General features: G+C 35.9%; 1 long non-coding RNA gene across 1 annotated transcript in view; it reads left to right on the top strand.

Moving 5' to 3' along the window:
* Positions 1–26415, top strand: part of LOC147916770 (uncharacterized) — a 255324-nt gene extending 228909 nt beyond the window's left edge. Inside the window, exon 5 of the long non-coding RNA XR_015552559.1 lies at positions 25227–26415. This is a non-coding gene — a long non-coding RNA (uncharacterized LOC147916770). The remainder of the gene's footprint in view (positions 1–25226) is intronic.
* Positions 26416–27596: the final 1181 nt, after the last annotated feature.

Here is a 27596-nt window from a genome sequence, read left to right as displayed (position 1 = left end):
GAACAGGATTCATTCCACTATAAGTAGAGTTAGATAAAATACAGGCTACCCAGGTAAATATGAATTTCAGATAAACAACAAATTTGTTTAGCATAGGTATATCCCAAATGTTACACAGGACATACTTATGCTGAAAGAATATTTGTTTACTTGAAATTTGAATTTAATTGTGTAGCCTATATTTTTATTTGATAAATCTAGCAGCCCTAACTGTAAAAGCAGTATGACTCTTTTCCAAGTCACCTCAGATCTCACTTAATAATTTTAGTACAGGAGGATTATACAGAAAGAATATGTAAAGAATCCACAAATGAATATTCACAAGTAGCATTTAACATGTCAAAAAAGATATTTGTTTCCAATCTAGCAACAAAGTCTTTCAGAATTCACCAAGATCACACGTTGAGGCAGAATGCTACATGACAGATGGGACATTAGCCCGCTTTCCATTATTAAACTAGGAAGTGAGTATGCTGTGTAGTTGAAAATGTCTGCAATAAAATAAAATATGCTTCTGTACCTCAGTAGATTTCAAATTATAAAATTCATGTTATGCTCCATGGCAGCTTTCTTGTTAACACATTAATTTCAAAAATTATTGGTTATGTTTAATATCAACTTCTGACTTTAATAAAGAAAATGTAAACATGATCGGTTGAGTTTCAGGGTATATTGTATTAATCCAATACACTTGTGTGGTGCCTGTCGTGTATGACTGGGGCAGATACTGTGGTGGATGTAAGGCTGGGGTTGCTATGGAGGACCTTATAATTTACATGGAACTCATAACTGAAAAAGTGCAAAGTCTTTGTTAAGTAAGGCATCAATAACATACCCAAGTAGATTAGTATATCTTTGCATATTTTCTCATTTCTTTTTCACTTTTTCACGCCTTCAGTTTTGTGTATATGAGCTTTCCTCCTGTTTCTGTCTTCTGTAGCTATAATTTTATTCTAACATGTAAAAAATTTCTTCGCTTCTGTATTATGCTACTTGCTTCACAATCCTATTCTGCACATCCCTTACTGTGCTTCTAGTGGCGTCTATTCTTTGTGCAACTTCCAATGTGGCTTTTCTTTCCGTGATAATTATTCTCTTCCTCTTATTCCATTATGAGAGGTCCTCGTGCAAGTGAGGATACTTACTCAGCATATCTATTGTTGTTATGATTAATAGGATTTTTTTTTTTTTTTGTGAGGAGGACCAGCCCTGAGCTAACATCCAATGCCAATCCTCCTATTTTTTGCTGAGGAAGACTGGCCCTGGGCTAACATCCATGCCCATCTTCCTCTACTTTATATGGGATGCCGCCACAGCATGGCTTAACAAGCGGTGCGTCGGTGTGCACCCGGGATCCGAACCGGCGAACCCCAGGCCGCCGCAGCGGAACGTGCGCACTTAACCGCTTGCGCCACCGGGCTGGCCCCGATTAATAGGATATTTTTATCTATTAAAAATCCAAAATACTGTACTTGTGTCTATAATATATAAGTAATTTTACGATTATGAGCAAAAAAAAATCACTGACTAGTGTTTCCTTGAGGGAATCTGTAGGTGTGAGTTCACAAGTCGTTGTTCCAGAATGTGGGAATATGGTAATTTTGCTGATGTTGCTTCCTTAAAGGAGTAGTTAAAGACTAAAAAAAGAGTCAGTTTTTACTTGGCAGTTATAGAATTAATTGTCATCAAATCTCAGAGTTGGGAGGCATCTTAACATAAATTTGAGTTCACAAATGACAAAAACCAGGTAGTCTACTCATTATTACGTTATTAGTTCTATTAGGGATAGATCATTAGCACTACTGTATTAGTCAAAGTTCTCCAAAGAAACAGAACCAATAGGATATATTTATAATATAAATTTATTATAAGGAATTGACTCACATGATTATGGAGTCTGGCAACTCTCAAGATCTGCAGGGTGAGTTGTGTAGCTGTAGGATCCAAGAAGCCCATGTTTCAGTTCAAAGGCCATCAGACAGGAAGAATTCTCTCTTACTTGGCAAACGGTAAGACTTTTTGTTCTTTTCAGGCCTTCTACTGATTGGATGAGGCCCACTCACATTAAGAATGCAAATCTGCTGTACTCATTCTGTCTATTTAAATGTTAAACTGATCCAAACCGACTTTCACAGATGTATCAGGATACTGTTTTCACAAATATCAGGGCACCCTGTGGCCCAGTCAATTGATATAAGCATAACATAAACATAAAACTAACCATCAAAAGTACCAAAGTCATTCAGAAATTCAGTAAAAAATGGTCACTGGGAATCTTTAACAATTATTTTTGGAGGGATTCCTTTTGCTATGTGACTGCAGAGCTATAGTGTATTAGAAATACTCCTTTTAATTTCATGGAATTATAGTTTACATACTAAGAGCTAAAACCAAAGCAGATAGCGATAGGTCTTGTCAAATGAATCAACTAAAATGCCAAGAGAATTGGCTGTTTATAAATTAGATAATATTGGGGCGAAATTACACATTCAGTCATTTCAATAATAAGGCCTAAACTGTGTATAACTAGTGCAGTCTAATTGTGGATATAATACAGTGATACAAATAATACATCTTTGTATTAATCATGTTTTTTTCTGTATTTTATGATCCTTTGACATCTGGGGCCTTGCCTACCTGGAAAAGACTACCTCTCCCAGGGTTAGCTAATTCCTAGAGATAGCAAACTACTCTCCTGTGAGTACACCTTATTTATAGCAAATTACCCAATCCAAAGCTCATCTTCCCCACCCACCTCCTTTTTGGATTGTCATAGGGCTATTATATTCCACACCCTGTCTGGTATTTTAGTGTCAGGTGCCAAACAACTCGGGATAGCCCCTATACCCAAAAGCCCGCTGAAATTATTGCATCTAGCCAATGCTAAATCTACTTTCGCTTACTCGCCTGTTCCTTCTCCCAGAAACCACAGTCCTGCCATGTTTTCCTCTTGTTTCTCTCTGCCTCCTGACCCAGCCTGGAACTCCCTCCTGTGTGGCCACCAGGGCAGGGCATGACGCCCCCTCTCAGGATCTGTGAGTAACAAACCATCTTTTCAAGGGCAGTGGTCTCTTAATCTGTTGGCCTTATCACACCTGAATAATAATAAAACCTACATGCCAAAACAATCTTACATAATAAATTATGTATATACAAAAAGTTGTTTGTATTTGTAGCACACTTTTACATAAATGTCTCTGGTAATTGGAATCCTGTAATATTCTTGGACTGATATAATTTTCTTCTGCAGAATTCCCTAAAATATTAAAATACAGATCCATAATTCTCAAAACAGATGCATACAAAGGCATTACTTATAAAATAATACACGAAGAATATATTTAAAAATTGACCTGGGTATTCTTGGGCAGCACTATCCATCACAAAATTTGACAGTCCTCGGTAAAAAAGAATTTAAAAAGTACAAATGCAAAATTAAGTACAGAAGAAGTGAATATTTATTTAAAACAAAAAAAGCCCCAACAAATTGTAACTTTTGAAAAACTGCCAAATTCTACAAATATCACCAAAATCCAGAAAATAACAATATATTCATTAAATGCCTGACTTATCTCTATACACTTTTTTCTACACTTCTGGAGAACATGTGTTTTGTTGGCCTCTTGATACTGATTATGTAATATCACTTTTGCTGGAGACAATAAAATGATCTTTCAGTCTTTAGCATGGTTTATCAATTATATTTTTTAACTAGTGAGGGTTTAGAAAGTTACATCTTTACAACTCCATACTGGTATTGTTGTAGTCAAATTTGGGAAAACATGTATCAAATATCTTTTATATATCAATAGTAAGAGGCTTCACGGCTTCTCAAGTTTTTGTGCAGAGAATAATCTTAAATATTCTTTGAATTATCTACATTCACTAACCAGTTTGCCATCAATATTCTCATTGTAGAGATATATTATGAATTTTATGTTACTTTGATCAGTCAGTATTGAAAATTAACCTTTTCCATTGTGTTCATATGATTCATTCCTCTCCATTAATTGGTCTTAGGGAACAAGCCAAAAGCTTATCCATTACTTTTGCTCACAATTTATCTCTTCTTTCTAATGAATTGTCGCTTTTGGTATGATCTGAAAGAGAAAATTGTGTTATAATTTGTTTCTTGATATCAAACCATGTATTTCCATTTCATCACTCATTTTTATTACATTTATTTCATATTCCATTTTTTCATCAGAATTTTGTCTTTGTTCTGTAATACATAAATTTAAGGATGAAAAAAGAAAGCCCTTTAAACCAAGAGTCTTAAAGTTTTTACATTTTTACAAATTGAAATGTCCCAAATGTTTTCCTAAATTGCAGTTAAAATGATGTACTTCCAAATTCCCTTTAGCTGGATTTCAAGAGCTTGTAGCCATTTCAGAGCCACTTGATATGAAGAAAGTGTAGCAGGGAAAGTCTGAGTGGAAATAGATAGCGGCATTAGTCAATTGCAGCAAAAATATCTTACATTTGCAAGTTTTACAAAAATAGGAGCCTGTGAATGTACTGCTAAGGTCCTTCCTAGGATCTTGGAAGGGACTTGTATAAGTTTGGGCCCTGAAGTCTGGCTTCATTGGCTTTATAGGAAATCTACTCTGAGTGAGACACAGTATAAGGTAACTATTTAAACATGGACAATCATGTTAAAAGAAAAAAATAATTGATATTTACTTATATCTTAAAAAGTCCCCAAGGAAAAAGAAGTCACAAATACCATTCCCACCGTGCAGTCTTAAAGGGTCTTAGCCACACAGACTTTGCTGGTAGAGAGATACTCCAGAGTCGAAGGGAGTTGCTGCCCCTACCACTCTCCATATACAAAAATTAACTCAAAATGGATCAACAGCCCAAACATATAAGAACTAAAACCATAAAAATCTTACAAGAAAACATAGTGGTAAATCTTCAGGACTTCGGATTTGGAAATGGATTCTTAGATATAATGTCAAAAGCATGAGAAACAAAAGAAAAAATAGACGAATTTGATTTTATCAAATAAAAAACTTTTGTGCATAAAAGTACGTTATCAAGAAAGTGAAGCGGCAACCTTCACAGAGACAATATTTGCAAATCATATCTGATAAGGGTTTAAAATCCCAAAGATGTAAAGACTCCTGAAACTAAACAACAGAAGAGAAACAACCCAAATAAAAAATTGGTAAAGGACTTAATAGAAATTTCTCCAAAGGAGATATACAAGCGGCCAATAAGCACATGAAAAGATGTTCAACATCATTAGTCATTAGAGAAATGAAAATCAAAACCACGAGATACCATTTCACATCTACTTTGATGGCTATAATTAAAAAAAAGAAATTATCAAATGTTAACAAAAATGTGGAGTTGGAAACTTCGGGCTTTGCTGGTGGGAATGTAAAACAGTGCAGTCACTGTGGAAAACAGTTGGGCAGTTCCTCAAAAAGCTAAACATAGAGTTACCTTATGACCCAGCAATTCCCATGTATATACTCACAAGAATCAAAACAGGGATTCAAACACATAGTTGTATACCAATCTTCACTGCAACGTTGTTCACAATAGCTAATAGGTGGAAACAACCCAAGTATCCTCAACAATTGAATGGATAAGTAAATTGTGAATAGAATATTATCTGGCCATAAAAAAGAATGAAGTTCTGATACATGTTACATGAAGTTCTGAACATGGATGTACCTTGAAAATACTATGCCAGGTGAAAAAAGCCAGACACAAATGGAAAAATATTATATGATTCCACTTACCTCAAACATCTATAATAGGCAAATTCACAGAGTCAGAAAGTAGAATAGAGGTTTTCAAGGGCTGGGAGGAGGAGGTATTGAGGAGTTATTGATTAATGGTTACAGAGTTTCCATGCGGGGGATGAAAAAGTTTTAGAAATAGTGGTGATGTTTGTACAACGTTGTGAATGTACTCAATATCCCTGACTTGTACACTCTAAAATGGTTAAAATCACAAATTTTATGTTTTATATATATGTTTTACCACACTAAAAATATTTTTTTAAAAGAGTTGCTTATTAGCAATGTATGAGCATGTAAACAGTTCTTATACAAATGTACTAAAATATCTCACTTTGTTTTTACCTTAAATGAGAATCAAATAAGGGTCTTCAGAGGCCTAGATGTGACACAAGGAGCTTGTAGAGTTTCTCAGGGTTGTTTAAATAGTTTGAAATCTGTGGTCCTTAGCCATCCGTTTGGGACTCCATGTGTATATATATTCCACATTCAGCTGCCTTCATATAATACCATATACATTTTGCTGTGATAGTCATTTTGATTTCAAAGATGTAAATCAGGTGCAAAGTTTCAAATATGCTTGATATTCTTTTTCTTTTACCAAATTTTTATATGTTTTGGAGAAAGTTATGTGGGTGAGTCTTTGTCTCAGAATCCACATCTGATATTGCAATTGACAATTCACCATACTTTCCTCATGAAAAGAAGGTGAACAAATCAGGAAATATCTTTCCTTATTTTCCTTTCAAATTGATACATATTTTCAGAGTTATACTTTATGAACTTGTATCTATTTCAAATACTTGTGACAGTTATAAAATAATGCAACCGAAAATAATTCATACACACACCCACATCCACACCCACCCACCCATCCATTACTATGACTATCTACATGAGGTAAAAATTGTGACTTTACATATTTTGAAAATGAAATATTTTCTATTTTATCTAATTATTTATTATTTGATAAGACTCTATCCATGTACACCCCCAATAGGAAGTCCTCAGGCCCCTAGGCTGGGTGAGGTAAATCACCATGACCACTTACACACATTTAAACTTTTCTGTTTATGAGGTTTTCATTTTTTTCTTTCCATTAAAATATGTGGCACTTGAGGTCAAAGGTAATACATTTATTATTCATCTTTATACACCTAGCTCAACCCTAGAATTAAATAGAAAACACAAATGAACTTCTTAGGCTTGAATCCAGACCTACCCTTCCCCTCAGACCAGGCTGACGTATTTCCTAGTTCTCCCCTCAGAAGAGATGGGTGTTAATATCATCCATTAAAACTCAGGCACTAATTGAACTAAGTTGCAGTGAGTAAGATCACTGTGACTTCAGTGTCCTGGATCCACACTCTAATAATAATAATAATAATAATAGCAAACACATAGTGCTCACTATATATTAATCATCATTCTATGCCCTTTACATATGCTAACTCCTTTAGTTCTTACAAAAGTAAAGTAGGTATGATTTTTAGACAGATGTGAGGTAGGCATACTTTTTATCCCCATTTTGCAGATGAGGAAACTGAGGAATAAAGAGTGTAAATAACTTCCTTGATTAAGTTCACACAACATATTTAGAATCCATATGGCTAACCACATGGCTATGCCGTCTTTCTTCAATCCACGTTAGGATTGCTAAACTGAGTCTACGCTGCCCTTGAGTTTGGTCAGGCCAGGGTGCACCCATCACAAGTTTGAGGTGTGAGGGAGGCAGCAAGCTCCCCTTAGATCTGTGATGGGTTCTCAGATCACCTTTGATTAGACGCTCCACTGGGTTCTTAGGCACAGTCACAGCAATAAACACAGTGGTCATTTGGCATATATGGTGCTATTGTTCTGCCTATGTAGCTTTTTTTTTTTTTTTTTTGGTGAGGAAGATTGTGGCTGAGCTGACATCTGTGCCAATCTTCCTCTATTTTGTTTGTAGGACACCACCATAGCATGGCTTGATGATTGGCATGTATGTCTGCACCCAGGATACGAACCCACGAACCCCAGGCCACTGAAGTGGAGTGAGCAAACTTAGCCACTCCGCCACCAGGCTGGCCCCCTTTATATAGCTTTTTAAGAACTCTGGTGGGAGAATAGATAACTAGAAGGAGAGTGGAATGTTCTTAGGTCTACTGGCGATAGTATCACAACACTGAAAGCCATGCTTGCATGAACAGACACAATGAGCTTGATTCTTAAGAAATACTTTCCCATGTTATTTGTTTAAGACCATTTCCTACACAACCAGCATCTCTGAAAGGCCTGAGATAGTTATAGGCTGTTTTCATGCAATGCCCAAACTTCTAGACATTAAAAAAAATGAAAAAAATCAGTTGGCTGATTTTTGCTCTACATAATAATGTATTCCATTTTTTAAATTTCAAAATAGTTAGAAATGAAAAGAAAAATAAAGTAGTTTTAATACTTTTTTTCTAATTTAAAAGTATTTCTACCTTTGATACAGATTTATTGCAGGTTTCTTTTGTATTTCTGAATTATATAAAAATATTATTTTCTTCTGTGACACCTTTACAACACATTTACAATGGAAATAACCATTACCTTCCCAACTTTCCAATTTTCAGCAGTTATGCTTTGAGTGACAGAATAACCAACATTACTTGTAAAGTGAGGAATTCTCATAAAAATATGATAGGTTTCTGCAACTGTAATAATTGTGACTATTACTAAATAAGATAATGTCTATGCTTCTCTCCTTAAAAATAGTATTTTAGAGTGAATTGGAAGGGATAAATTTTCTATATGATGAAAATTCCTCAGAACATTAGAGAAAATATTCATCCCAATCTACGTATAATCATCTTGTCATACTCATAGTCTGGATGGCACTATTTATAGCTGGCAGAGAACAAAACTCTCCCTAATATTGTCTTATAATATAAAATTGTCATTTCAAAATGTAAAAGAGATGGCAAGGTTTGTTTATCTGTGCATTTTATTGACATGTTTTCTCTCTTGTCAGTAGACCTATGGGCAGCTCAGGAGACCTGTCGGTGAGTGGGTCCTCTGGGGGTACTATCTGCCCATGAAGGGAACTGAATGTATTAAGGTCTTCTGGGTTCCCAACTATCCACCCAGGGAGAAGAAACCAATATTGTCTATAACAGGATCCTTTGAATTAGGTTGGGTCAGTTTCAATGGGTATACTTCAACTCCACGGAAAAACACTGTCAAACCAGAAAATCATTCTTTCTTTCTTTCTTTATTTGTGAGGGAGATCAGCCCTGAGCTAACATCCATGCTAATCCTCCTCTTTTTGATGAGGAAGACCGGCTCTGAGCCAACATCTATTGCCAATCTTCCTCCTTTTTTTTTCCCCCCAAAGCCCCAGTAGATAGTTGTATGTCATAGTTGCACATCCTTCTAGTTGCTGCATGTGGGATGCGGCCTCAGCATGACCGGAGAAGCGGTGCGTCGGTGCGCGCCTGGGATCTCAACTCGGGCAGCCAGCAGTGGAGCATGCGCACTTAACCGCTAAGCCACGAGGCCAGCCCCCTGTATGTTATTTTCTTGATCTAGCTGAGTAATGCACACAGGTGGAAAACCTGGTAACCTTCTTCACTGTTGTCAAGTTCTTTTACCAATAGCTGTGGTATTAGGAGAAACAGATTCCTGATTCAAGCAAAAGGCATAGCCTGCTGAATTATGCCTTATCTTCTCTTTGAGAACCATAAATATCTGCTCTGTAAATCTTGATGCTAGCAGTACTGGGTAATGTTGGCTAACAGGTGGGGCTCCTGAGCTGTGGAGACATGACTCGGGGATATTCAGCACACTGGTCTATGCTGGAGTGTGGACTGATGCTCACAGTTTATCAATGGTGTTAAATTATAGTTTGAAATTTCCTTGAAAAACACAGAGAAATGGGAACAAGTGGAATGCATTTTGATTGTGATACTCTAAATTAGAATATTTTGGAACCAAAAACCCATCCCTGTGCATTCCTTCTTTTATTTAGGATTATGCTCCCATTTTACCACTGACTGTGAAATGTTTATTAGACACAAGAAAATGAAACTGAACACAGTATAGGGTAAATGTAGGCTTTAGACACAACCAGACCTGTGTTTATTCATATTCATTTATTCATCAAACAAATATTTATGGCCATCCTACTATGTGCAAGCATTATTTCAGATGCATGGGATAGAGCAGAGGGAAAAACAAAGTCTTACTGTATGCATAGTTTTGGGAAAATCATTTAACTTTTATGAACCTCAATTTATGAACCTCAATTTTATGAACCTCAAGTCATAAATATGGGATTATAATACTTGCAAGCATTTTGTGGGTAATATAAATAACAAATTTATTGGCCCCAGGATATAGTAGGTAACAAAAATTCAGGTAAATAGTATTATTATTTAAATAATACTAGCCACTTACTATTCTTATTATTATTTCTAGTGTACCAGTAATGACATGAGAGAAAAGTCCAAAAACTTAAATTATTTACACAAAAAATGGTATGAATAATTTATGTCTATTTGCTTATCTTATTAGATAAAACCGCCAAAGTTCGTAAAAACTTATTTAGGATTATTTAGTGTCACTTTAGAAGGTTTTTTTGTATTTCAAATGAAAGGAAAAGTGTCATAATTTGATTTTTCTTGCATGGGGGTTGGTTTCCACCAACGATAAAGTAGTTAAGGCATACTATGAGTTTTCACGAACTTCTGCAAAAATCCTGCATTGATGTTGATGTTCAGTTATAATAGTTTTGTAAGAGACCAGGTGATTTCAAGAACTTGCAAAAGTCCTGATTGTGCTTATTTCTCCGTTTGGGTTGAAACATATTGATATTCAGTCAAAATGTTTTTTTGGACATAGACAGAGCCTGAGTAACTACAGAAAACTGACATAATGGATTAGATTGCAGACTCAGAGAAATGGTAAAAATCCATACTTTGTACAGATGCTTCAGGGATCGCATCCAGCTTTATTAAATTATAGATCTTAGGGCCACAATCTTAGGGCCACATTTTATTTATTCTCATCCAACTCACTGCTCTGAAGTTGGGAAACCAGAAAAAACTGGATGTAGCAAATTATTTTCTGAAGATTAAAGTGGGAGCATGTCTCTTGCTGAGGGAAGTTGTGTGATCCCACAAGAAAATAAGTCTAAACTGGGCTATTGTTGAGGCAGGAAAATAAATAATGTGAGTTCAGTAGAAATGTGGTGGCAAGTGTGGGTATGTAGACAGCGGTGAGGGTAGGGATGTTATAGTAGACCAAAAGAGAGGTGACCTGATTAGCTTCAGAGCTGAGAGCTGTCTCATGTAGCAGTTTTTAAATATTCCCAGAGGGCAAGTTCATGGGCGAGCTGGACTCATTTGAAGGGCAACTCTAAAGGAACACAAATCAAAACTTTTTGTATTTTAGGGAGTTTCTCTATACTGAGCACTAGGTTGGCCTATAACATGGCCCTGAACTTGAAAATGTACCCCTGCAGCTTTTGTGTCCTTGGGCTCTTGCAGAGCTAGCCCCTCAGCTTCTGAAGACCTTCACTTCCTCTTGGGTTCCTCTTTCACCTGTTCCATCCTGTTTCTTTTCCCAGTCTCATTTCAGTGACAAACTACTCAGAACCGAATTATCAACTCAAATCACCACCAACTACCATTGACTTTAAAAAAGTTACTTGATCCAGGCATGAGCTTCCTCGACTGTTAGGGAAGGATTTGTATTGGATAATCTCTTTCATCTTTTTCAACGCTGAAAAAAACCTTATCCTAATGCTGTATTCTCATGGTATCTTAAAATAAGTGGTTTATTAATCTATGATAAAGTAATTTAAGTTTTATTCCTTTTCCCTATTCCCTTTGTAGTGAAGAAGAGGATTCTGAGAAGTTGGGTATTGTTGAGCTACTTATGAAGTTTCTACCTCATGCCAATCAACTATAAAGTATTATACAATTGTGAATTATTATTTAAAACAAGAAATAGATTCAGATTTTTGTGAAACTTGAAGTGTATAAAACTTTATAAACAAAGAATACAAAATGATAAATACTAAATTAGGAATAAAGATAAAAGTTTATTTAAAATGAGAAAAGAAATCACAAATACTTTTAGTTGGCCATTGCCACACACACTGCAAAATCCAAAATAATAACATCATAATTAATTTAACTGCTAATACACCATTACCATGTTTTTCTTCCATTTTTAAACTGGACACATTTGATTGCCTCTTCATATGGCAACAATTTTATATTATTATTTTAACTAAAGGTAATATAATATTTTTAAAAGAGAGAATAGAGTGATTCTTTTAGCATAATCAATTGCCTTTTAAAAATTATTGATAGTTGAGTAATAGTTCGTTCAGCTTCACAACTCGTTATTGGCAATCATTGTAATTTTAGGGATTGTTTGAAAATTTGGGACAAAACATCTTTCATATTTTTTTCCTACAGCATAATCTTACTTGGTAAGATTTCAGGATTTCAAGATTTCTTCCCTCCTATTCCTTATGCCATCATCATATATTTTGTGCTTACAAATGCTATTAACACACAATCCATTGTTACTTGTTTTGACTTAAACAGTTATCTTTTGGAGCATTACAATTTTTTTTTAATTTTATTTATTTATTTTTCCCCCAAAGCCCCAGTAGATAGTTGTATGTCATAGCTGCACATCCTTCTAGTTGCTGTATGTGGGACACGGCCTCAGCATGGCCAGAAAAGCGATGCGTCAGTGAGCGCCTGGGATCCGAACCCGGGCTGCCAGCAGCAGAGCGCAAGCACTTAACTGCTAAGCCACCGGGCCGGCCCTGGAGCATTACAATTTTAAAAAGACATTATTATACCTTTGTTTATTTCATTTTTGACAGCTTTTCACTTATTTGTGTAGATCCAAGTTTCTGACCTAGATCATTTTCCATCTGCTTGAAGAACTTCCTTTAACTTTTTATTAGAGCAGGTCTGCTGGCAATGAAGTTTTTGTCTGTGAAGATCTATTCCTCCTTCACTTTTGAAGAAAATTTTTACTGGGTAAAAATTTTGAATTAACAGATTTCTTTTCCTTGTGTCACTTTCAAGTGTCTTGTCTTCTTGCTATCTGATGAAAAGTCTACTGTGACTTTTTTTCCCTTGTTCCTCTGTAGGAAACGCATTTCCCTCTCTCATTTGTTTCAATATTCTTTCTTTGTATTTGATTTTCAGTGGTTTAAATATGATATGTCAAGATAAGGTTTCTTTTGGGGTAGTTTTCCTGCTTAGTATTCTCAGAGCTTGTTGGATCTACAGGTTGGTGTCTATTATTAATTCTGGAAAATACTCAGTGTGATATTGTGGTTTATAAAAAGAAATATATATTTGGTATTTGTCCTGTCCTGGTTTCTGGCATAGAGCTCCTAAAACCTTGGAATTTCCTAAGTGTTGAGAACTATGGAGGTGTCTTTATTTTGTTAACGCGGTGTCTTTTGGAAAGCTCCTAGATAACCTACAGATGGAGTTGGTCACCAGAGAAACACCTGGACCTACAGGGAGGAGAGAGGGGCTGGAGATTGACTACAATCACTAATGGCCAATGATTTAATCAATCATGCCTGTATAATGAAGCCTTCATAAAAACCCAAAAGGTTCGGGTTCAGAGAACTTCTGGGTTGGTTGAATACGTGGAGATTGGGGAGAGTGGTGCACTCAGAGAACGTGGACGCTCTGTGCCCCTGCCAAATACCTTGCCCTATGCATCTCTTCCACCTGGCTGTTCCGAGTTGAATCCTTTCATAATAAACTGGTAATCTAGTAAGTAAAATGTGTCTCAGAGTTCTGTGAGCTGTGTTATCAAATTAATCAAACCAAAGGAGAGGTGTCTCTGGAACCTCCCATCTGTAGCCAGTTGGACAGAAGTATGGGTGACAACCTGGATTAGTGAGTGGCTTCTGAAGTGACAGGGGACAGTCTGGTAGGACTGAGCTCTCAACCTGTGAGATCTGGTGTTATCTCCAGAGGTAATTGCTTGGTGGTGTGGGCAAAAAACCACATTGTAGTTGGTGTCAGAATGAGATTCAGCCATTGTTTTCTTAATATTGATTCTGCCCTGTTCTCTCTGTATTTTCCTTCTGGGATTCCAATTACGTGTGTGTTAGACCTTTGGGTATTATTTCATAGCTTTGGAGTGCTCTGGTTTTTGTTTCTTTTCCCCACTCTTTCTCTTCCTTGCATTTCAGTTCGGTTAATTTCTATTAACTTATCTTCAAGCTCAGTGATTTCCTAGTTTATATTGAATTATCTGATGAGCTTGTCAAAGTCATTATTCACTGTTTTTTTATTGCTAGCATTTTGATTTGAATTATTTCTCATATAACTTCTGCCGAAATTACCTATCTGATCTTTAATATTGCCTACTTTTTCCATTAGAGCCTTGAATGCATTAATCGTAGTTATTTTAAATTCCTTGTCTGATATTCCTATCATCTATGTCATATCTGAGTCTGAATCTGATGATTTCTTTATCTCTTTAGATTCTGTTTTCTTCCTTTTTTGTGTGTCTCATCATTTTTTGTTGAAAGACAGACTTGCTATATAAGACAGTAAATACTGAGCTAAATATTTTTTATGCTTAGAGATGAACACACCTTTCTTGCTGCTAGGTCTTTAGTATGGGGGCTAATGATTATTTGTAAAACAAGTGGGCATAACCATTTGTGTTCTGTGGGATCTTCATTACTTTACAGGTTTCTCAGTATATTCTCTCAGTCTGAAAACTTATGTCATGTAAGTGATGTCTGTCTTGTTGAACACAGTATACAAACAAAAGCATATATGCAAACTTTAGTTTTGGAATATAATACACAGGATCAAAAACAGTATAAATACTAATTTTTTAAAAAACTCTGTGTTTGGGGCCGGCTCCGTGGCTTAGCGGTTAAGTGCGCGCGCTCTGATGCTGGCGGCCCGGGTTCGGATCCCAGGCACGCCCCAAGGCACCACTTCTCCGTCCAGCCCGAGGCCGAGTCCCACGTACAACAACTAGAAGGATGTGAACCTATGACATACAACTATCTACTGGGGCTTTGGGGGGAAAAATGAATAAATAAAATCTTTAAAAAAAAAAAAAAAAAAACAAACTCTGTGTTTGACTAGGGCTTATAAGTGGGGGAGTGAGAAGGAGTTATTGTTTAAAGGCTACAGAGTTTCTGTTTGGGATGATTCAAAAGTTGTGGAAACGAATAGTGGTGATAGTTTCAGAACTTGTGAATGGACTTAACTCTACTGAGTCATGTACTTAAAATGAGTAGACTGGCAAATTTTATCCATGATTTTGACGATCACGGTTTTAGTTTCTACTGTGATATAAGAATTTTTGACACTTTAAAGGTTTTGCCAATTTTCTTTGTTTTACTTTACATTTTTGGCTTCCATCAGAATAATTCCTTCCTATCATATTTGTGTATTTGAATAGATTAATACTTCTGAAAATATATAAAAATAATCTGAAAAAAAATACTCAAGAGTAATATAAATGTATTTCAAAATTATTGTTATTTTATACTGAGCTACATAATTGCATAATCAAATTGCTCTTATGCTGCAAACATTGATCCTTTAATATGTGTGAATGATAGATGATAGATGATAGATAGATAGATAGATAGATAGATAGATAGATAGATAGATAGATGGACAGAAAGATAGATAAGTAGATAGAGAGATGGATATAGGGATAAATGTAGAGATAGATACATAGATTTTTTTCCCCTGGTTCTTGAGATTGGTGTTGCTGTTGTTGTTGTTTTTTTCTTTTCCAGCTTTCTTAAAGTATAAGTGACAAATAAAATTGGAATATATTTAAAGTATAGAACATGATGATTTGATATATGTGTACATTTTGAAATGATTACAAAAATCAAGTTAATTAAAACATCCATTAATTCACCTAGTTACCTTTTTTTTTAATGAGAATGCTTGTGATCTATAGACAGATTTTTTCAGATTGTTTTCTGCATTGGTTCAATGTTGCATGCCATTTCATCTGAACCACCAGACTTTTTCAGGACAAGATGCATCAGGTACTCTAAGATGAAATTTGACATGTTGATCTGCAAAAATCATACGACTTCTTCTATAAATGTACTATCTAATTGTAGTATTACTGAAAGATTTGTACCCTATAAAGACAGGAATTCTGGTAAAGTCTATTTTTCATTATTCCCATGAAAAAAAGAAAAAAAATGGTACATTGATAGCCATGTACATTGTATCATCAAGTTGGTTCCTGTTTTAGGAATTTTTCACAGCTTATATGCATTTCAAATCTTGTTTCTCCTCCATCAGCACATACTACTGGTGGCAAGCATCACAGGACATTTTTATGTCATGATGGACTTCTGGCCTATCTCTTTGATATCTCAGCCCAGATGAGTCAGCATAGTAGGGAGCAGGAGTAATCTTAAACTAGATCAAGTAGCAATAATACAAAGATACATAAAATTAACTGTAAACAACAAATAAATATCCCACTAAACCCAAAGTGAATGTACAGTTGACCCTCTGTATTCATGGATTCTGCATCCATTCAACCAATGGTAGATGGGAAGGCCTACAATGGTTGTGTCTGTAATGAACATGTACAACCATTTTTTCTTGTCATTATTCCATCAATAATATAGTATAACAACTATTTACATAGCATTTACATTGTATTAGGTATTATAAGCAATTTAGAGATTATTTAAAATATATGGGAAGATGTGTATAAGTTATATGCAAATACTACACCATTTTAAATAAGGGACTTGAGCATCGGTGAATTTTGGTATCTGTGGGAGGTTCTGGAGCCAATATCCCACAGGTACTGAGGGACGACTGTATCCCCAACCTCCCCTTCACTGGATCTCAGGCTATTCACAGCCACACTAACACTGTTATTCACAAGAAGAAGGATGCTGAAGGCAAGATGATCACGTGGAGAGTAGTCTTAACCAACTGCAATTAAAATTTGTCACTTTTACAACTTTTGCACAAAAGGTGATCTTGTGACTATGTAGAGTTCTCCCACAGCTTTGACAGGGGACTATGCAAGTGAGAATCTCTGAATCTTAAATTTCAGTTGATCCAGGAAAGTCCATTTTTGTTAAAAATACTCACATAGATACATTTATTTTCTGCTTATTAATAAGTCTGGCAGATACCAAATACTGCCATTGTATTGTCTTTCTATGAGTTAATTGTGTACCTATTAGAAGTCCATACTCAGTAACAGGCCATAAAATTGTGCTCTAGAAGAATAAAACTAAAAAACTCGAAAAAAAAAAAAGTGTGATTGTGGCTAATATTAAATCGAGAAGACCATTATGGGGTGATGATTGTAGCTCTTCTTGAAATAACACCAATAGTTACTCCAGGATTCTCTTCAGAATTCTTCTCACACTATCCTGGCCATCGCAGCTTTTTCATGTCTCTGCACTGGGATGCCCTTGCCCAGAGCCGGGATGGCTTTATCAGGCCATCTTCTGCTCCCTCCACTGCTGCATCAGCCAGAGTCCCACATGGCCCTTTCCATTCCTCTCGGCTTAGGAATTATATCTGCTGGCACATTGCAAGCAATTATGGAGGGCAGAGTCACTTGGAGAGGGGCCTAAGTTAGAGTTAAGAATAGGTGATAGATCAGGACTCCAGAAAGATAAAGAAGTTTCCATAAGCCTCAGAGCAAGCGAGCTGGGCTGAGTCCTGAGAAGACCCTGCCATTGACACAAGGCGTCTTCTCCAGCAGGGGGTTGCTGGTTTCTCTCACAGGGGCTGTGGTCAGTCTGGGTGGTTGCCGGTTTGCTGCTGTCAGATCAAACCATTAATTGCATTGGGCTATAAAGATACAAGTATTGGAGTCAGATTTTGTCACTTCTTTAAAGTGCCATAACCAATTATGACATCTATACTTGGAAGGAGAATGTAGTAATTTCTAAGTTTTTGATTCTTTGCTTTAAAAAGTTTGCCTATTATGTATGTATGTATATATATATACCCACATATGTTATATATGTATATATATAATTCTTATCAATTTGTAAAATTTCAAACATATATAAAATAAGTTCTTTTAAAATTTTAGGTAAGAATTTATGCATTTCATCTGTATTAGCACCCATTCTTAATTGTCTTAATTACTTATTAAACTTTTACTTCTTTTTTTAGATATAATTTTACTGAAATGGTGCAAGCTGTATATATCACTGTAAACACTTCAATATCTTTTTAAAAAGTATTCGTAGCAGAATGGGTGATTTGTACATTATTTAAAGCAGAATTAATTTAGCAAGTCCGTGCTTTGGGATAATCTTAAGTAAAAGACAATTTAGTCCATTGTGTTTGTATGTTCAAACAAATGGATATTTGATAATTTTTTTATTCTTTACATTTTGACTATTTTTTTAAAAAAAAAGACTTCCCCAGGGGCCGGCCCGGTGGCGCAAGCAGTTAAGTGCACGCTCTGCTGCAGCTGCCGGGGGTTCGTGGCGTGGACCCCTGGGGTGCGCACTGAGGCACAGTGTGGCAAGCCATGCTGTGGTGATGTCCCATATAAAGTGGAGGAAGATGGGCATGGATGTTAGCCCAGGGCCAGTCTTCCTCAGCAAAAAGAGGAGGATTGGCAGATGTTAGCTCAGGGCCTATCTTCCTCACACACACACACAAAAAAATGACTTCCCCAAAGTTTAGCTCTTGCTTGATTAACAGTACTAAGGTGGGAAAAAAAGACAAGAGAGGTGTCTAAAATTGAGATGGGAAGGAATCAAAACATCTTTACAACATATTTCAGTTAAAGAAGCAGTTGGGAGTTTACAATCATGTTTATGAAATTGAGGAGCTAAATGGATGCTGCAAAATTTAATGACCATTCCTGTGGTGCTATCCATAGGTATACAGAGAACATTGCTCACTAAAGTAGTACAGAGTCAGTATGTTCACCAGAGGAGCTAACATTTGGGAGTGCCTGTGCTATATAAAGCATATTACCTAATTTATTTTTCAAAACAGTCCTGCAATGTAGATATCCCATTTCCATTTTATAGGTAATGTGCTAGGCCCACAAGTGGTGAGTAGCATACTCTGTGTTTCAATCAGCAACTAATGGTGCAGAGCCCACATGCTCACATACAAGACCCCAGGAAGCCTCACCATCTGCAGACTCCTTCCATCCCTGTTTGTTTACAGATTATGAAGCATTCACCATGTCAATAAGTTTACAGTGTAGGAAAAAAGAAGTACTGCGACCCAATTACGATGCAATCTGTTGTTATAAAGATTCTATTTAGACAAAATCATGAAGGGATATGTTTCCATATATGCTTTTAAATCGTGTGTCCAACACATATTTCACTACCAACCTATCAAATATATTAAAAAAAAAAATCAAGACTTTATTTTTTTAGAGCAGGTTTACAACAAAATTGAGAGGGAGGTACAGAGATTTCCCATATAACCCCTGCCACCATACATGCATAGCCTGTCCAAGCATCACTCACTAGAATGGTACATTTATTAATGAGGATCAACCTACATCGATACATCATAATCACCCAAAGTCCGTAGTTCTCCTTAGGGTTCGCTCTTGGTTTTGTACATTCTATAAGTTTGGACAAACATATAATGACATATATCCACCATTAGAATATCATACAGAGTATTTTCACTGCCCTAAAAAGCCTCTATGTTCTGTCTATTTATCTCTCTCCCTCCACCTCTGGCAATCACTGATCTTTTTATTGTCTCCGTAGTTTTGCCTTTTCCAGAATGTCATAGAGTTGGAGTCTTCAATATTTCTTTTTTGTTTTTGTTGAAGAAGATTGGCCCTGAGCTAACATCTGTTGCCAATCTTCCTCTTTGTGCTTAAGGAAGATGGTCCCTGAGCTAACATCTATGCCAATCTTCCTTTATTGTATATGGGATGCCGCCACAGCATGGCTTAACAAGTGGTATATATGTCCATGCCCGAGATCTGAACCTGTGAACCCTGGGCCGCCAAAGTGGAGTGTAAGAACTTAACCACTACACCACCGGGCTGGACCCTTCAATATTTTTTAAAAATAAATATACTCCATTCTTCATGCTGATCTTTGTCTTTTTTTTAATTTATTTTTTATTGAGGTAACATTGGTTTATAACATTATATAAATTTCAGGTGTACTTCATTATATTTTGATTTCTGTGTAGACTACATCATGTTCACCACCCAAAGACTAATTACCATCCATCATAGTACACATGTGCCCTGTCACCCATTTTGCCCTGCTCCCTCCCCACTTCCCCTCAGGAAACCACCAATCTAATTTCTGTATCTGTGTGTTTGTTTATTGTTGTTGTTGTTGTTTTTATCTTCTACTTATGAGTGAGGCCATACGGTATTTGACTTTCTCCCTCTGACTTATTTCGCTTAGTGTAATACCCTCAAGGTCTATCCATGTTTTCACAAATGGCAAGATTTCATATTTTTTTATAAGTGAATAGTACTCCATTGTGTATATATAGCACATCTTCTTTATCCATCTACCCCTTGATGGGCACTTATGTTGTTTCCAAGTCTTGGCTATTGTGAATAATGCTTCAATGAACATGGGCGTGCATATATCTTTACACGTTTGTGTCTCTTTTTCTCCAATATTTTCACTCCAACAAATACTCTGAGTTCTTTGCTCACTGATGTTTTTATTCCTAACACTAGCTAAATATGTGTTTAATGCAAGTGAGTCATAACAATCTTAAAGTTTTGGAGTTGAGGGAAGACACCACATTGCTTGCGTGAGTGTGCTTTTGACTTCCTCTTCTCCCTCCCCTCACTGTTCATGTTGAGTTAAGCACTGGGCTTCACTTGACAGGTTCTCTGACAATTTCTTTGGTGTGGAGAACTGAGTTTATTTGAGAATTCTTGAAGTACTTCTCAAAAATGATAAGCTGAAATTCGCTTACAATTTAAACAGGTCTGTGAATATACATACTTGTCATTTGTATATGTTTTAAACATTATCTTCAAAAATCAGAATGTTATGTTTGCATTATGTGACTTCCATTATAAATTGTAACATGAGTGTATGGTTTTAATAAATCTGCAGACACTTGCTGTTATTTACATTTTAGTTTTGCACCAAAAATGTGGTTAACTATTCGTGATATTTCCTGAAATTTTGAGACCAGATAACTTCAAAATACCTATACGTTTCTGGGTTGGGAAAAAACAGACTGAAAAACAAAGCACAGGGGGCCGGCCCCATGGCATAGTGGTTGAGTTCAGCGCACTCCGCTTTGGAGGCCAGGTTCACAGTTTTGGATCCCCTACACGGACCCACACTAACCAGCCGCGCTGTGGCGGTGACCCACATGCAAAGTAGAGGAAGACTGGGACAGATGTTAGCTCAGGGCTAATCTTCCTCAGCAAAAAAGAGGAAGATTGGCAATGGTTGTTAGCTCATGGCGAATCCTCCCAGCAAAAAAACAAAAACAAAAACAAAACAAAAAAACCAAAGTGCAGGTGTGCACTACTGATTTGTTTTCTGCTTTATGTTAAAACTATTTTCAGTGATGATTCATATGTACTTGAAGGCAATATTTTTGGGTCTGTCTCCTGATGCTCTGTAACTCCTTGGATGGAAATTATAACAGAAAGAAAAAAGAATTGCTTATTTCTAGCTATTACCGTGATTGTTAAATCCCTACTAACTTGATTTTAAGGTGGAGTAGATGAGAAAGAAGGCTAAAGGAAAATGAAAGGAAGGTAAAATGAGTGGAAGAGAGGAATTAAGGTCATCAACATACATATGGAACAACATTTAAAATAGCAGATCAGTGATGTGTATGTAATTACTGCATGTGTTTCTGTTGATGTAATTGTTTTGATCTGAATCTATCTTTAGAGAAGTGTAGATGTTTTCATCCAGAAGCTCTTAGATAATGTGTCCCAGTCACTTTATAAAGCACTTTCTTCTAAAGTAACCTCCAAGTAGATAGATATCTCTGAAGGACACTGATGTATAGCACCACATGTAGCCAGTTGCTAAATATACCTTTTAACATTTTTATCATATTCTGAACCAAACCTAAAAAGTTAGGACATCTGAACAAACGTTCAAGGCTCTCCCCTCCGCAAATGTCAACTGTATCAAAAGCATTGAATTACTATAATTATTCATTCTCACTCTGCACATTGCAATGAGCAGTTGAATCTGCTCATTGAACCACTGACCCTACATAAGTTCCCTAAACTAATAGCATGCAGCGTATAGCAGCATTGTTGTAAAATAAGACCTTCCTGAAATGGATATAATTATCATTGTTTTCTCTTCTTAAACACTGAAAAACATTATTTTGAGATTTTCTTTGAGTTCATTTCTTAGGAGATTCCTGCTATAATAGTCAAGTCCTTTTCCAAAATGGTTCATAGAACTTGGGATGTGTTTACTCATTGCATAAGAGACATCATAAGGGAATAACAGAGTAGACACTCTTATTATCATATAATAAATGGATGGGAAAGTGCATTTGCAAGGTCACCAAGACATTAAGAATATTATCTTTTGTTTCCCCACTTATAACTTTTGCCTTTTATCATTATCTTTTGTGTAGAAATCTGACACTGAGATGGTTAATACTTCTATTAATTAATGTTTATATTTCAAGAATAATTTCAAATCCAAAAATAAAAAAGTAACTCTAATGTTTTGATTAAAGATAAAAAGTGACCTCTTCATTTTCACAGAAGCTACTTGCAGTGCAGAGCAGAAAACAAAGCTAGCAGACATGTGGCAGACAAATCTACTCCCTCTCCTATGGCATCCTGCAGCTGATTTGTGGGTGGCCCAAGAAGGCTGTTTTTTGTTTTTTGGTCTTTTTTCTTTTTTTGCTGAGGAAGGTTCACCCTGAGCTAACATCTGTGCCACTACTCCTGTATTTTGTATGTGGGTTGCTGCCACAGCATGGCTGATGAGTGGTGTAGGTCCACACCCAGGATCCAAACCCGGGCTGCTGAAGTGGGGCATGTGGAACTTAACCACTAGGCCATGGGCCAGCCCCAAGAAGGCTGTTGGTATTATGATTGTGGAAGCATTCCCTTGTAGAGTAAACTCTCTCACTGTACTAAACATCAGCCCAATCCAGCAAGTGGTTCTTAGGTGGGTGGGAATTAGATATAAGTGCTACCCCCTCATTCTAACTTTTCACTACATTTCCTCATATGTATTTTTATTTGCATTTGTCCATTGAGAGTTAATTTTACCACAGGATATTACAGAATGTAGCTTTATATTTTCTGAATAACTCTATATATACTGGATACGTACAGTTCCCTCTTTCACAATACAGTTCCCTTGCTGTCAAAAGGGCTATTTTCAAATACCAGCTGCCAAATAACAAGTAGGGTGTGGAAGATAGCTTTTAGAAGGAGGAAATGGAGTTGAATATGCCTCTAACAATTCTAAAAGTCCCCTATGATTACCAATATACTATAAATCACTCCTATTTTTTTTCTAATTGAATTAGTATAGCATTAGCTTCATAGAAATTTTGTGTATGTTTCAGCATTAGAATAATAATAATACATAATATTTTTATAGCACTTGCTTACTACTATATGCCAGGCCTTTGTCCAAGCACTTTATATATATTAGGTCATTTAAGTCTCTCAACATTTCATGAGGTGAGTGTTGTAATTATCAAACCCCTTTTATAGAATAGGAAACTAAGGCACAGACTGTTTCAATAACTTGCTCGATGTCACACAACTAGCAACTTCGGAATCTGAATTGGAAGCCAACAAAGGACCAAGAATCTTTTATCTCAACCACTATGGCATACTGCTTTCCATGCTTCAGAGAACTTTCGTGCTCATAACACACGGGCTAGGGATTTTAAAAGCCAAACACTTTAAGAGAATTAAAACTACGTAACCTGTTATTATATTCAGTATCGAGCAGATTAAATTTCAGTAAGAGAAAGCTCTTTGACATTATTTTCATTTCTTACGTCTTTTTTCCCAGAGCATCAAGTAATATTGTATTTTCATTTTCTTTTTTCGCTGTTAATACAATATGCCTACACCAGAAAATGTTTGAGAACTAAGAATAAAATCAACACAAATGCAATCATCATAACATGTAGAGGTCGCTACATAAATCAGTTCTTTGCAACTTTTTCATATCATGAAACACAAAGAAATTATATTTGTACAACTAAATATAAATATTTCAGCACATCTGTAACATTTTCACAGCTTACTGATATGTCTTTCTCAACACAGGTTGAGACATTCTGTTATACATGAATATGTTCCCATACACAGTGCCATACATTTTCCATAATTATTATTTTATTTTGCATAGTCCTATATCAAATTATATACCATGTTTAAATTAACATTTACCTTATTAATGAACATTTTGATTGTTTCCACTTTTTAAAACATGTAAACAAAGTTTCAATGAACTGCAATTGTAAAGAATTTAACTTTCAAATTTGTTTAACTTTAATTAAATTAAAAATTTAAAATATATCTTCTTTAACTATTTTTCCAGAGATGATAACTCATTCAAAGTTATGATTTAGAATGCCTTTATTTGTAAGTAACAGAAATCCAAGTAAACTGACTTTCGTAGATGATGTGTATTCTTCTTGGCTAATCAAAAATCCTGTTTGACTGAAGTTCTGATTCCAGCTTTCTAAATTTCATTTTTATTTTTTCCTTTCTACCTCTTGCAACTTTTCCTCAGTCTGGATTCCTTTATGGTAGAAAACAGTAAGCAGTAGTTCTAGATAGCCAGCATATACAACTTCACATAGACTCCATCCATCATACGGCTCCAACATCTTCAGTGTGTTTTAATGTAGCCATAAATGTCTACACACAGCCAGTAGAAGGGAAACAATAACCAAGGATGATTATGTGTAAATGGTTTTCGTGGGCCTCTGGAAGTTCTTGCTAGTTCATTATCTGAAATGGGTACTGTGTAATATGTCACCCTTGAGGGCTCCACACTTTTCACAGTCGACTTCCTGTCCATGCGTGTTGGAGGTGCAAGGGATTGTGTTAAGTCTCAATGCCAAAGCATTTTAGCCTTTTCATTACCCTTCCATCAAAATGTTGTCAAAAGGTACAAACTTCTAGTTATAAAGTAAATAAGTCCTCAGAAGGTAATGTACAGAATGGTGGCTATAGTTAATAATACTGTATGTATATTTGAAAGTTGTTAAGAGAGTAGATCTTAAAAGTTCTCATTATAGGAAAAAAATTGTAACTATGCTGTGGTGAGAATTTCACAATGTGTACAAATATTGTATTGTTATGTTTTACACCTGAAACTAAAATAATGGTATGGGTCAATTATATCTCAACTAAAAAAATGTAGTTGGCTCTTGATCTATTAGCTTTTGATTAATTCAATGTGCCAAAAACCACACATGCATTCTTTTCTAGACATTGTTCTCAAATCTGTTATTTGCTTTTCTCCTCCAGGCTTCTCTCTCTCAACTTAATGGCAGCTAAACCTTCAAATGAGGACATTTGAAACAATTTGTGGAAGTGGAACAGTCTTCATCTGATATTTGCCACAGAGATGAATCACTTGGCCCAAATGAGGAGCTCCTTAATATTTGTGTTCCAAAGGCAGTTGGTTTTCCCAATCTTGTTAGGCTCTTGATTTCTTGACTCCATTTTCTTCAGCCTTTGCTTGAAAAACAGTTGATTCTTGTCTGAGGTCTTTTTTTCACGTACTGTTTCGCTAAAGGCAGCCAATACACATTGCTACTCTGTTTTTTCTTCCTCCTCTAGACCTTGGGCTTGAAAGCCACAGGTCTTTCCTTCCAAATTTCACAGATGATGGTTCTACCAAAAGTTAGGCATTGCATAACTGGAATCTCCCGACTTTCCACAAGGTAATATAAATTTCTTCACTGTCTGTTATCTGACTGCTGAGCCAGTATCACATATTTTAGTGTGTTGTTGTGACAGCATCCCAAATTAAGAGACAAATTTTTGATATGTTAGTGTAATGACGACTGCTATAACAAACCATCTTAAATATATAATGGCTGAGACATAGATGCTCTTGACTAGTGGGCAACTCTGCTCTGGGAGGTGGCTCAGGGATCCAGGCTTCTTTCATTGTATGCCTCTGCCACCTTCAACATGTGACTTCCAAGGTCACCATGCTCATCTGCATCAAGCCAGCTGACACAGGGAGGCTTGTATGGGGCATCTTTTCATGGACCAACCTTATGATGCACATAATTTCCAGTTACATCCAGTTGGCCAGGACTCAGTAACTCAGCCCCACCTAAGTGTAAAGAAGGCTGGGATGAATATTTTAGCCATAAATATCTTAGTCCAATAATAAGAAGAAATGGGTTTGGTGAATAGCATGGTGGTCTACGCCACATGTGGCTAGAGAATCACGCCCCACATCTTCAGCTAGGAACACCATCTTCTTTCGTCAAAGCCCGTGGTCTGTGTGGGGTGGCATGAGTACCAGAATTAATTTTGGTGCCATCTTCAGGAGAAGCTAGAAAGTATCAGTATTTAAAACTAAACTGATCAAATTGATTTCTATGTATTTGATTTCTATAATCTTTAAAGCTATCTAGGCCATTTTTTATACAGTCTTCCCATATTTTTTTTTTGTATAGTCCTTCTAACTATACTCATAGTAGCAATGAATAAATGCACTATTTTTACTTCATCTGAACCAATATTGTAGATTATAATTTAAATATTTTTGGTAGTTCAAGAAGTAGAGAAATTATAGCTCATTATTGTTTAAGGGTTCATTTCTTTGAATATCAGCTAAGTATATATTTTTGTTCAGGCCTGCCTCTGTTACTAATTCTATTTTTCTCATGTATAGTATATTAATATTCTCTTTCACATTTTTATTAGAGTTTAAGACTCATATTTTAAAACTATGTTTGTAATAAATCTTAACAATTTTCAACTGAGTTATAATTGTACTAAATGTTACCACTAGCAATGCTTTTTGCTAAATATATTAAATCATATAAATGAATGATTTATATGAAATATATTAAATCATATAAATGAATGATTTATTAAGGCATATTGTATTTATACCCACCTTATCTACTTACTAGATCTCAGAAGAAAAGGTGTTTTTCTTTCTGTCCAATGACAAATTCTCTTTATCCTAACCATTTCATCTTTGCTGGGGTATGCATTATTAATTATCCTCATTTATTATTTGATCTCATTATTATTTGACCTGCTCCTCTTTCTTATTTTCCTTCCTTTAGTCTATAAAAGCTTAAGACTGTCTGAAATATGTTCTCAAAAGTTAACAAAAACAAAAACTGAAAATGAAACAAAACCAGACTCTCTTCTTAACTCTACAAGCCCTTTTATATACTGCCCTATCTTCCTCCTTCCCTTGAAAGACTAGTCTACATTCACTGTCTTCTCCGCCTCACCTCCTACTCATATTCTCTTCAATTTCACTTGTTAGCAAACCACACAATGAAATTGATCTCAGTGTATTGATTACTCACACTTGACTGCCCTTCTCAGTGGAAATGGTTTGGCCCTATTGTCCCAAGGTTGATCACTGCCTTCTCTCTGAATCTCTATTTTTCAAAGGCAAATGTGAAAGCATTTTCCTTTTTCTCTGCCTCCTTCTTAAGGTTCTCTTTTTTCTCTACTCTTTAAGTGGAGAAGGTTCCATTCTTTTTGTGACTCTTATTTCTTCTGACTCTACATAGTCCCTGGGAAAACATTCTACTTGTATGGCTTCAACTACATTCTTCTCTTTTCCATCTACTCACTCCTTTACTGATCTCATTCAGTCTCATGGCTTTAAATATCATGGATACAATTCAC

This window comes from Ceratotherium simum, chromosome 6 (genome assembly GCF_057802395.1).
Source record: "Ceratotherium simum simum isolate JZ-2026a chromosome 6, ASM5780239v1, whole genome shotgun sequence".
Classification (NCBI taxonomy): domain Eukaryota; kingdom Metazoa; phylum Chordata; class Mammalia; order Perissodactyla; family Rhinocerotidae; genus Ceratotherium; species Ceratotherium simum.
This window is presented reverse-complemented; position numbering and strand designations above follow the sequence as displayed.